Below are 12626 nucleotides of genomic sequence, written 5' to 3' on the forward strand. Positions count from 1 at the left end.
ACCATATCTGGAGGGCTACATGTTCTCCATTTCTAGGCTGCAAGGAAACCTTGGTTGCTCACTAACATTCTTCTGGTACTACCTTCTTCTTCTACAGAACCATCAAAATGCGGCCCCCACAACAGCTTTTCACTGGTGCCGTGCCGCACTTTGCATCTTTACCTTTCTGCATGGCAGAAGCATCACATGGAATCCAGAACCAGGAGGAGAGAGATTCTAAAACCTTTTTGCATACATGTGCAAATGAGAAGAAGAAGAAGAGGAGTTTGGATTTGATATCCCGCTTCATCACTACCTTAAGGAGTTTCAAAGCGGCTAACAATCTCCTTTCCCTTCCTCCCCCACAACAAACACTCTGTGAGGTGAGTGGGGCTGAGAGACTTCAAAGAAGTGTGACTGGCCCAAGGTCACTCAGCAGCTGCATGTGGAGGAGCGGAGACGCAAACCCGGTTCCCCAGATTACGAGTCCACTGCTCTTAACCACTACACTACACTGGCCAATTATTGGTTCTGGCATTGCCTTTCAACTAATAAACCTCTTTCAACATACGGAAACACTTGGCATTGGAGTTAACCTAAAATTATTATTTTTTAGAAATCCACGATGGGATCTCCCAGCTTTGAAAAGCAAGGCCAATAAGCAGCTGAAGGGGCCTGAGGATCATGGTGGTAAGAGTAAGTAGGGGACAGGATTAACACTTCCTACCTTGTGCCATTTTCCTTGACAAAACAGCCTGCAACAAGCTATATACCTTGTTATAGTTACATGTAGGCTTTTCCTAATGAGGAAACAGCAGCAGGGGAGTTGGGAGTTGTATTTGCATCCAGAATATGGTATGGCCAAAAAGGGGCTAACTCCCCCGAACCCCTGCTCCCATACCTGGTGCACATGTTCAATAGCACTCAGCATATCTGGACAGAGCTGGCAAAGACTGGAACCCTAGAGAGATGCTGCCAGCCAGTGTAAACAGCACAGAGCTAGACTGACTCCATGATCTGAGCCTAAGGTACTTTCCTATGTTTGTATGTTTTGTCTAGTTTGCTGACTTCTGTCATGTCACCTTCACTCTAATCTAAAAAGTCCCAAACATTGCAACCTCCACTATAATGGAGCAAGCTAAGTTTCAGAGTGGCAAAGAAACCAAGGCCCTAATATATTCCTCCGCCACACCATTTGCACAAACCAACTGCCGTTCCTTTTCATGCATTCTGCATCCTTCCGTAAGAATGAAATTGCCACACTGGTGCAATCCCCCACCCCCAAATCTAACCTCATTTGAAAAAATAATAATAAACGTATGAATTGGCAACAGCCTAGCAAAATCCCTAGGAAAGATCTTCCTGTGCTCTAGGTACTTTAAACTCTTCTCCAACTGTTCCCTCGTGCATCTTGCAGCCAGGAGCTATTTCCCAACGTGCGGGCCGAGTTCTCTGAGCCTGTTCCCTGTGTGCTTACTTCCTTTCACGGCAGGAGCCCAGAATGTAACTGCAAGATTAGGGGAAACAGGGATGCTCGCCTCCCCATATGGGATACAGAAGGGCACTATTACCTGCAATTAGGGCTTGATGGCTTGGGAAGGACTCTTCCCCCTCCATCCCACTTTCATCCTGGTCGCTGGAGCACTTCAAAGGCAACTGGGGTTGGTCCTGACTCACATGAGCGCACACACAAGGCATCATCAATGGATTTACAAGGCCTGCACATCAAAGGACCGAAGCCTGTCTTCCCCTCCCACAGTGAAAGGAAGAGAAAGCAGCGGGGAGATTGTTGGTCTCTCTGCTGTTTTATTTAGGAGTGGGGCTAAGCAGTGACAAAAGGGCTGCAGTAACATCCGCCTCCCCCTTGTCATATACAAGGCTGAGGAAAGTGTGATCATTCTAGACTGCTGGGATCGGGCCTTGTCTCTTGGATCTTTCACCCGGGGCAATAAGAACAGTTGAGAACAGTTGCAAGATTTGCCAATGGGATCTTCCATTTTTGACTAAGTTAACTGGTCCATCCAAAACATTTTGCTGCCTAAGGCGATGGACAAGATGGTGCCCCCTCCTGCCCAATGTACAGAATCCAACTGGGCAAATTGAACCTTACTTCAACATGGCCAGTAGGACAACATCCTCCACTCTACCTGAAGGCAGCAGTATACCTTAGGTAGCTCAGAGCAGGTTAGCTTAAGGGATTCAGGAGGAACCTAATGGTTGAGTCAGTCCTGCTGGTCAAAGAGAATATGAGAGAGATAGAGAGAGAGAGAGAGAGAGATGTTACATCCATGGGCTTCAATTAAACTAAAGAGCTGTAAAGCCGCTAAAAAAAAGATGTATGAAAAGTAGTATTAAGATGTATAAAACCCCCAAAGAAGAATGCAGCCTTGAAAGAAGACCTACATGCTGATAGCTTTCAAAAATTGTCCCTAATGCAACTGAACTATTGTTTGTGACACACCAATAGCCTGGAAGAAACAAAATACGCAGAAACAACACTCTTAGGAAACAGAACCCTTGCTTGGTCACCTAAAAACAATTCTTACTCGTCAACACATAGCTATCTTCATACCTAGTAAGAGGAACCACCATCTTTACGAATCATAGCAGCACTATTTTTTCCATGAAAGCAACACATCCTTTCTTGTGACGCTCCCTTATCCATCTCCCGTCAGCCTTCTGAAGGACTTTGGCTCCCTGGAAAGCCAACTGCCCGCTGCCCAAATGCTTCTGTGCCTCTTCTTGCAATCCTTCACCTTTCTTGTGAAATCTTTGGCATAACCTCCTTGCCACGGCTGCAGGTATGCTGAACCTTTAGCACTCCAGATGTTGCTGGACTCCCAAATCCCACCCGTTAGGGATGAAGGGAGTTGTAGTCCCACAACATCAGGATGGTCCGACTGCATATAAACCAACTGAAATAATGCATATTCCTTCCTTGTGTGAACATTTCTACAGCCTTGGAATAGAGACCAGTCACACCAAATCTTTGTCAAGTACTATGTACATAAGCTCTACTTAGGCGTTCAGTCTGTACATGGAATTTTTGTTGTGCAAGGGACAGCTGTCTCTTCCTGGGTTCACCACTACCAAATACCTCCCACGGGTTCTGTACTCAAGGTTCTAAAATGGAAAGGAGGCTCCACAGGTACAGGAAGCGACCTACTGCAGACCTTTGCCCTTTGATATGTGGCATGCGAGGGCAGAAAAGGGGTCCTCAGGACATGCTGGATTCTCAGGTGTGAAAACAACAAGAAGGAGTCGCATTGTTTCATTCTGTTCATTTTCGTGCAAGAGCTTCTGATTCCACTCCCTGTGATGAACAAGAGCGTCACAAAAGAGAACGAACATGATCCTGGGGCGGAAAGAATTTGTCTCAGAGGAAAGGATTTTCTGACGATAATGGATCAGGTTGAGGTCATGGTCACAAAGGGCTGAAATATTGGTCATTCTGCAGAGGGATTCCATATTCACCTCACGATACTTGCCAGCATATTAGGTAAAGGTAAAGGGACACCTGACCATTAGGTCCAGTCGTGGCCGACTCTGGGGTTGCGGCGCTCATCTCGCTTTATTGGCCGAGGGAGTACAGCTTCCGGTTCTGTGGCCAGCATGACGAAGCCACTTCTGGTGAACCAGAGCAGCACACAGAAAGACTGTTTACCTTCCCGCCGGAGCAGTACTTATTTATCTACTTGCACTTTGACGTGCTTTCGAACTGCTAGGTTGGCAAGAGCAGGGACCAAGCAACGGGAGCTCACCCCGCTGCGGGGATTCGAACCGCCAGCCTTCTGACTGGCAAGTCCTAGGCTCTGTGGTTTAACCCACAGCACCACCAGCGTCCCTTGCCAGCATATTAGGGTTGCCTCAAAACTTGATAGACAATTTCTACATGACTGACTCCTAAAGGAGCCTCTCCACCCCCACTGAGGTCTAGCGCTGAGGGCCTTCTGACGTTCCCCTCACTGCGAGAAGTGAAGTTACAGGGAACAAGGCAGAGGGCCTTCTCCATAGTGGCACCCACCCTGTGGAGCACCCTCCCATCAAATGTCAAGGAGATAAAGAACTACACAACTTTTGAAGACATCTGAAAGCAGGCCTGTATTAGGAAGTTGTTTATATTTGACGTTTGTTGTTCTTTGATTATGTGGAAGTTTCCCAGAGTGGCTGGGGCAACCCAGTCAGATGAGCGGGGAATAAATAAAATTACTATTATTACTATTACTATTTGATTTAAGTCAGTGGCAGTCACCATGGTGCTTGGCAGACATTGCTGAACTAAAGCTCCCATCAGTCCTGATAAAACCAAAAATCTCTCCAGCCCTAGATAAGAAGCAGGTCCTTGGTGTGTCACCACTAAGTTGGCACCGTGCCCTTTTCGCCTTTAACTGGATTAATACAGTTCTGACCAACCACTGAGAACAGACCTTTCGGTGACTGGCCATCAAAAGGCCTCAATATTACTTTTAATTGTTTTGATCCAGGAAGCAGCTCCATACCCTCCTTAGGAGCGGAAATGCTGCCCCCACTAGCTCTGTTCACGCTCTCTGCCCTAGACCTTCCGATCTACACCATCCAAACAGACTAAAACATGGCTTTATTTCTTAAAATATAGCAGCGACATGATCCACTAACTACTTTAGAGATGGGGTGCGTGGCCTTAAAACCGCTGTGGAAGAAAATCTACTGGAAGCTTATTGGAAGAGTAGCAGCAAAAGGGAAGGATTCAATGTGGCCCATGGGGAGCCAGACCTACAGAGGACACTAAGAAGTGAGTCCCTTGTGTGCCAGAAATTGAGAAGCACATTGACTAACTTCAAATATTTATTCGAGCTACTTAACCAAATAGAATACCTCCCCCCCCCCAACCTCTCTACATCATCAAACTTCAAGGCCCACAACAAGAAACCCCAGGTTTTGAAAGCTGAAGTCGGATTCTTTGATAAATAAAGTGGGGTTTCATAGAAAGCAGGATTTTCATAGAATTGTAGAGTTGAAGGGTCATTTAGTCTGTGACATATTTGTTTATCAAAAGCTTTTTCTAACCTATCTTTCCAATAAAAATGCTCGAGGAGGTTCACAATGTAATAGAAAAATATGGAATAGTAAGTTTGTTTGTGCAGCACAGTGCTACACCTATTTATTTGAAAGTCAACACTTTTTTCTATAATTTTTATTAAATTTTCTGTTTTACGTTTTAGAATATTCATTTAAACAACCTTAAAATATCAATGACTTCCCTTCTTCTCTTTCCATGGTTCATTTTGCATAACATAAATCCCTGCATACTAAACTAAACCATTCAGTATTCCATTATTACATCCACCAAAACTTATTTACACTGTTGAATTCATCTTAATGCTGCCAACGTTGTGTACGTTTTCAAGTGTACACAATTTCCCGCTCTATATTCAATAAACATTTTCCAATCTTCTTTAAACGTATGTATTCGGAAGTCAACTCTCCCCAAGTTTGATGAGACTTACTCCCTACCAAAGAGACTTCAGATTGGTCCGCTGGTATCTGAATTGCTTCATGAAAAGAAGTCCTGAGTATCCAAAGAGACTGGATGTTGAAGTAGACTAGGACTGGAGAGACCCGGGTTAAAACCATGAGAACCTAAGACGAGTCCTGCTGGGTCAAGCCAAGGGCTCATCTCGTTCAGCATCCTGTTCTCACAGTGGCCAACCAAATGTCGACAGGAAGCCTGAAAGCAGGACGTGAGGGCGACAGCTCTCTCTCCTCCTGTGGTTTCCAGCAACCGTTATTCAGAAGCATTTGGCCTCCAACAGTGGATGCAGAGCACAGCCATTGTGGCTATTAGCCATCAATAGCCTTGTCCTCCTTGAAACTGGCAGCTGCCTACCATGAATGTTGATCTGATAGCAATGTGTTCCCTTGTTCCCAGTCGGTTAACTGGGGAACAGCTTTCGTGCAAGCAAGAGCAGAAGGTGGCTGGTGTTGCCAAGCCCAACGTGATCATCAGTTGCAACGGAGATGTTATAACCATCAAAACAGGGAGGAGTTTAAAGAACACCAAGATTTCCTTCAAACTGGGGGAACAGTTTGATGAGACCACAGCAGATGACAGGAAAGTAAGGAGTATTGTAACATTAGACAATGGGTCGCTCAATCAGTTGCAGAAATGGGATGGCAAAGAGACCACAATAAAAAGAAAAATAGAAGATGGAAAGCTGGTTGTGGAGTGTGAAATGAACAACGTTATCTGCACCAGAGTGTAGGAGAAAGCATGAAGACAGACTCCTTCCCCTGTGTGGTTAGTAGGACACAGAAGCAGGAGAGTGAGCTGGTTCGGGATACAGAGGCCCACAAGGCAGTTGCTTTCTCCAAAGAACTGATACATTATTGATAGAACCGTTCCAAAGAACCTGTATACAGTATTCAACCTAAAAGTATGGTGACTATTCAATAAAGTGCTTAAAAAAGCAAAAAAAGAAAAAGCAAGAGCAGCAGCATGACTCACTGCCTCAGCTGGTCACACTGCCACCTATAGTTGGAATGGCAGTATAACAGCTAACCCAGGTTCCACAACACTTCCATCTCTGTATCAAGTCCTGGGTGTCACCTAAGTCGAAGGGCACCTTTCCTCTATTTGGTTCTCTAGCCAACTGTTCTAGGGCAGAGTCATTTAGGTATCTGCCAATGCTGTCTCTTTGTTGTGACTGGAACATGCATTTATCTATGAGGATAACTAAAGTACCCATTGCTGCAACATTTCCTCCTTTGGATGCTTCCTTGATTCTCCATTTCAAGGTCTACCTAGGCATTTTGATCAGTAGGGTGCTAAGAGAGTACATCCTAAGTACTAATTTTGAGGTCCAGCACTGCCATCCACTGGGATTCAGGGGAAGAATCTGCCCTTCTTCCATGTAAAGAGAAGCACCATTCCCAGCACATTCTTCTGTGGCTTTCCTATAGTCCTTTAATTGGAGATAACCAAGTCCCATGGAAGATGAGAGGAATGGTGGAGAATTTGGGACAGATAAAAATAAGTATTCATTTTTATAAATAGATAAAAAGAAAGCTGAAGGGTGTTTGAACAAATTGGTTGCATAGTCAGCAAGACTTTGTGCTACAAGTCCCTTGACACACCAACAAGGGCCAATCAACAGACCTTTCCCCACTGGAGCAGTCAGCAGTGCAGACAGAGCAGAAGTTCAAAGGGCTGGTGTCAGGTATTTATAGGCTGCTAATTCATACAAGGGACCCAGACGCCAACAGTATTAAAGAAATTTGGAGGAAGGACTTCAGCAAATCAGCTGACAAACTCGCTAGTTTGGAGTAAAAAGCCAATGTGCTCAGTGCCATCCCAAATAAGAGAATTCTATTGAGCTGGAATAAATGTGGAACACATACCTGAAGGAGCGTCTCCACCCCCATTGTTCTTCCCGGACACTGAGGTCTAGCGCCGAGGACCTTCTGGCGGTTCCCTCACTGCAAGAAGCCAAATTACAGGGAACCAGGCAGAGGGCCTTCTCAGTAGTGGCACCCACCCTATGGAACGCCCTCCTACCAGATGTCAAAGAGAAGAACAACTACCAGACTTTTAGAACAACTACCAGATGTCAAAGAGAAGAACAACTACCAGACTTTTAGAAGACATCTGAAGGCAGCCCTCTTTAGGGAAGCTTTTAATGTTTAACAGACTACTGTATTTTAATACTTTGTTGGAAGCCGCCCAGAGTGGCTGGGGAAACCCAGCCATATGGGCGGGGCATAAATAAAATAAAATAAAATAAAAATACACTTGGGTGCCTATTTTCATCACTGGTGGACTTGCCCAGTATTAGGTGAAAGCAAATATCAGCAATTAAGGGTGAGGAAATCATATCTGAACTGCTAACAACTCCTTAATCTGTTTGAAGGACCCAATTCCTGCTTATTAAGGAGCTAATAATATATCTGCTGGTGGCTGTGAGAGTGGAAATATTTAGAAGGCAGCAGCTACACTCAGTGGTGTACCATGGGTTGCTGGCACCCAGGGCAGGCAAGCTGCTGACACCACCAGAGCACCCCCCCCCAGAGCCAAACAGGGCTGTGCTACACCACTTGCTTGCCCACCAACTGGTGTGGCCCTTGGCAGGTGAATCCCCGCTAATGTCAGCGGAGATGAGTGCCGGGCCCGACCATGCTGTGGTTGCCCCTTGATGACCTCGCTTCCTCTGCACCCACTGACCATGGGCCTGAGCCGCTCTGCCACCTTCACCTGGGTGGGGATCGCAGTGGAAGCCAGTGCCTGTGGGGGGGGGCGCCTGGTTGTGCCCCCTCAGAATTTTGTGTCTGGGGCCACGGCCTTCCTGCTCCCCCACGCTATGCCACTGGCTGCACTGTCAACCTATTGGTGGTTTCTGAGGGAATGGTGAACGGCACTGGCTGAGAAGCTGGTGTATTCTCTATGTGCAGCTAGAGGACCTGGAAATGTGAACAAGTTTCATAAAACCTGGTATAAATTTACTGAAGACAGTAAATTGAGTGAGTCAGAAACAGAGCATACACCACTACAGATGCCTTGAAAAGTCTTTGATGATTTAATTAGATGAGAAGGAAAGGCAGTAGGGGTCCTTGAGCATTTAAATGTTTGGTAATCCACAGCCCTATCGTAACTTAATACTTTCAGACAAAAACAAATGTTCTTCTTGCATTCTACCACAACAAACTCTGCTTGGGTTAAAGTAGATATATTCCTGAGAGCCACCCTTTTTGTTGCTGACATGTCATGCTCTTTTTGGATTGCTGATTTTGTCCAACTGCAGTTCCAATTACACATGTTGTGTTTGGTGATATGTAGAATTTCAATGCTGAAGTGTATATGATATTATTTGAGAAACATATTGCATACCTGTCAACTGCCCCCCCAAAACAGGACATCCTGTCCCACCCCCCCCCAGAGTACAGTGGCCATTTTGGGTGTGACGCTCTTTCTCAATTTCAGGCTGACATCTCGCCCCCCAAAACGTGTTTTTTCACGTCTGCATTTTTCGGCGCTGTGCCCCAAATAAGGGTTTTTCGGGTCAGCAATCTCGTGCAGCGCCCCCTAATGCACATTTTGGTGTGCCATGCCCCCCAAAGTGCATTTTCCAGTGTCCACAATCTCACATGAGTTACATGACTCACACAGGATTTCGGACCCGGAAGATGGTGTTCTGGATTTGGGCCGCTTCAGGCTGAAGGGTACGATATTGTCAGTCTCCTCCCCTCTCCCTGATTCCCCCACCCCACGGAGAAATCCCACATCCTTTCCTGCTTCCACTCCCCTGGGACTTGTAGCATCAAAATTGCTGGAATTTTCCAACATTACTATGCTCACTAGGGGCAGAAATTGTTGCTTCCCAAAAACGTGCATTAAAAAGGTTTCACAGACATCATCAAGCAGCCTTTGCCTTCCCCGTGTTGCAACAACTTCAGCTGGGAAAGCCCTTTACGGCTGCAAAGGTTAGAAACTGCAGATCAAGTGCTCTCAATTTCCTGTACATGTGCACCCCAGTAACTGAAGAATGTAAGTTACACCACCTGCGCACAGTTGCTGGACAGAAAACCAGAAGGGGCGCGTCATGCAAACAGGATTGAAATACAGCTGCGGAGCACAAATTATGCGCTCCAAACAGAGTTGAAAAAGCAGGACATATATCTGAGTGTCAAGTTCCTTGCAGAAACCTCCAGGGGATTCCCCCATCTATACATCCAGGGAGAGAAAGTCGCTAAGCTGTCTCATTTGACAGAGCATAGATTTAAGGAGCAGCTGGCTTGGCCAAGCAATGCAGCCGCAACTCTGTCAACTGGGGTGGAGGGGGAGGAGAGGGAAAGCAGCGAGAAGCAGATGTGAGCTGAAGACATCTGTGCGGCCTCTTATCTTGGGAAAGACGTTACACAGAGGCCTGCACCTGGTGCCCTCAGGGTTATGACACTCCATGTGCCACTGCCTGTTGCCCTGAGAGCACCCAAAAACCCGCCTGCTCCCTTCCTCCCCACCAGTTGGTCAAGACGGATGCTTGCCTAGGCCAGCAGCCTATAAGGGCAGCAGAGCAGCTGGAGATAATTAGCAAAATATGGGCTGGGCTGAAGGTCCTTTTAGCCACGTTTGCTGTGCCGAATTGAACATGCGTGGAGGAGTGAATGAATGAGCAAAGAGGAGCTGGAAAGGGCACAGTCATAAACAGTGGTCTCTGCACCTTTCACACTGGAACAGACAAGTACAGAAGTACATTTCCACCACAGTGATTCCTCTTTTGACCTCTGTTGTCCCCCCCCCCCTTTAAATTAGGTTGCCATCTCTTTTCCTGCTGCGGTCTCTGGGGCTTTGACAACTACATGCAAGACAGAAGTTCAACAAGTGCAATTGGTCTCCCACACTTCACCTCCATGATGATTATAATTCAGAAAATAAAAAAGTCAAAAGCAACAGGGTTTTTTGCCAGAAGCAGGAGGCGACGAGAAGAAAGCAACATCCAACCAAGAAACATGACTGTCAACAGATCATTTTAAGGTTTGTTGAGAACATCGTGCTGAGTGGCTGTCAGAATTGCACTTCTGTGATGTCACAACAGCCCCAGTCAATGGAGGTCTCTAAAACTGCTCCCACATTTATCTTAGGAATTTATCCTTTGATTCCTAGTTACTGAGGCTTTAGGTGGGTGAGTGGCGAGAAAATCTGCAAAGTACTTTTTGTTGTTGCTTCAGATCAGCTCTTTGTTTTCATTTGACCTCTCATTCATTTGTTCCACCACACTGCAACCTAAAACAGCCTGCGTAGGGTGTGTGGAAGGGTTAAGAATATATCAGCTCTCCAAACATGTGCCTCCAAGGGAAACTCTTTGATTCCCCTGATAGAAAAGTCAACAGACTTATTTGTCCAGAGAAACTGGATGGAGTATCTCCATCCCAATGAATCCCATCTCCTCTCAGCTGGCTCCCCGCTGTCTCAGACCTTTCTTGCCCCACCACAAAAGCTGCCCCCCCCCCCATTTTGACTAAGATAATTTGGCACTTCTCAAAACAGAAGCTTGCTATCGAAGGATAAAGCACCTTCCTTTGCACAATAAGCCCTTTTTGGCCAGATGCTGTTTCCGTGCATGTTTTGTGCCTGCAAACCCGACCTCAAGCCAAGGACAAAGCAGGGGGCCAGGGCACTTAATTGCTGAAGTAATGAAAAGGTAAAAAAGCACATCTAGAGAAACAGCGACTCCCCCCTGGGTGGGGCAGACATTCCACACACAGAGGCAAAGCCAGCCTCCTCCATGCTCAGCCAAGGCACAAGAGCAGCTGCCCCCCCCCTCCAAAACCACACACCCCCTTGCCCCCACCTGGAGCCATCATTTACCCACTGTCTGTGACAGGACAATTATCTGCTGCCAAGACAAGGACAGACGTCAAGAAGGGAGAGAATGACGCCCGTAGGTCAGGAATAAGCAGCAGGAGACAGATGGGCTCCGGAGAAGGGAATCGCCTGCCTTCATCCCTGGCCACAAAATTGAAGAGAAAATAAACCTTACAGGGACAGTCAGGGCAGGGATGACGCTGAAAGGAACGCGTCCCAGCAGCGGCTCTGATGAGAAGCCTCGTAAAACATCTACTTTGTCTTATGCCTTTGTCAAAGTTATTCTGTTCGGTGTTAACTTCCAGTAGCTATGGGCGATGCAATTGCTCAAGAGGCCTTGGTCCAATGTTGAACACTCACAACCCCACAACATCAGACTCCATGTAGCATCAGACTCCTCAGTGCCCCGAATGTCACCTTACTCTTCTGTTGGCAAATTATATTGTGAACTGCTGAGAAACACAGTAAATTTAGACCCTGGACTTAATGGAAGGGGCTCCTTATTAGATGGCCCTGAGTTGTTGGTTAGAGCCTGGTGCTGAGAACACCGAGGTTGGAGGTTTGGTCCTTGTATGGGCAGCTGCATATTCCTGCACTGCAGGGAGTTAGACCACATGATCCTCTGGGCGCCACCGTTCTATGATTCTATGCTTACTCTTCAGTTGTGAAGCACACACAATTCACATTTCTCTTCTTTCCACCCCTTGAATGCCGTTCCATGCTTTGCAACTGCTTCTACAATTCCTGCTCTGCCTGAGCAAAAAGCCAAACAAAAAAACAGTTGACTTGGAAAAATACAAAACTGCCTTACTTCAAGTCGGATCATTGGCCCAGCTAGCTCAATACTGTGGACACTGACAGAGTACATTTGCCTGGAAATGTCAAGGACTGGATCTGGGATCCTTACAAGAAAAGCAGATGTTCTACTGCAGAGCTACAGCCCATTCCTCTATTCTATTGGGAATAAGGACAATTCCATTGTATAAAAGAATAATATATACTTTGCAATAAAATAACAAACAGAGCATCCTGTTACTAGAGCAGAGTATAAATTTAACAGATAAAGAAAACTATTCATGAAATACGTTAGTGTGCACATACAAGGTAGCTTTTTTCTCTTACACAGACTCCTATGACAAATGTAGCTACCAATCCTAACTACATCCAGACACCGACTGCCTATAAACTGATTAGAACAAATCATAAAAGATCTCTGTCAAAAAGAAAAAAAAAATCCCTGAACCTATGGAATTAATTGCCACAAGATGTTGCAATATGTGCATGATTGGCGTAACAAAAAATTCAATATGCA

The 12626-nt window shown here is 46.0% G+C and overlaps 1 protein-coding gene across 3 annotated transcripts in view; it reads right to left on the minus strand.

Annotated features, from left to right (window-relative positions):
• ISM2 (isthmin 2) overlaps nucleotides 1-12626 on the minus strand; it is a 29431-nt gene that overhangs the window by 13429 nt on the left and 3376 nt on the right. The window contains exon 2 of one of the 3 annotated variants that reach the window (XM_083448452.1): nucleotides 1551-2207. The exons of the other annotated variants lie outside the window; for them this stretch is intronic. The gene's annotated coding sequence lies outside the window, so the exon portion shown is untranslated. The remainder of the gene's footprint in view (nucleotides 1-1550; nucleotides 2208-12626) is intronic. 3 annotated transcript variants of the gene reach the window in all.

Source organism: Podarcis tiliguerta (assembly GCF_965153285.1).
Source record: "Podarcis tiliguerta genome assembly, chromosome: 1".
NCBI classification, from domain to species: domain Eukaryota; kingdom Metazoa; phylum Chordata; class Lepidosauria; order Squamata; family Lacertidae; genus Podarcis; species Podarcis tiliguerta.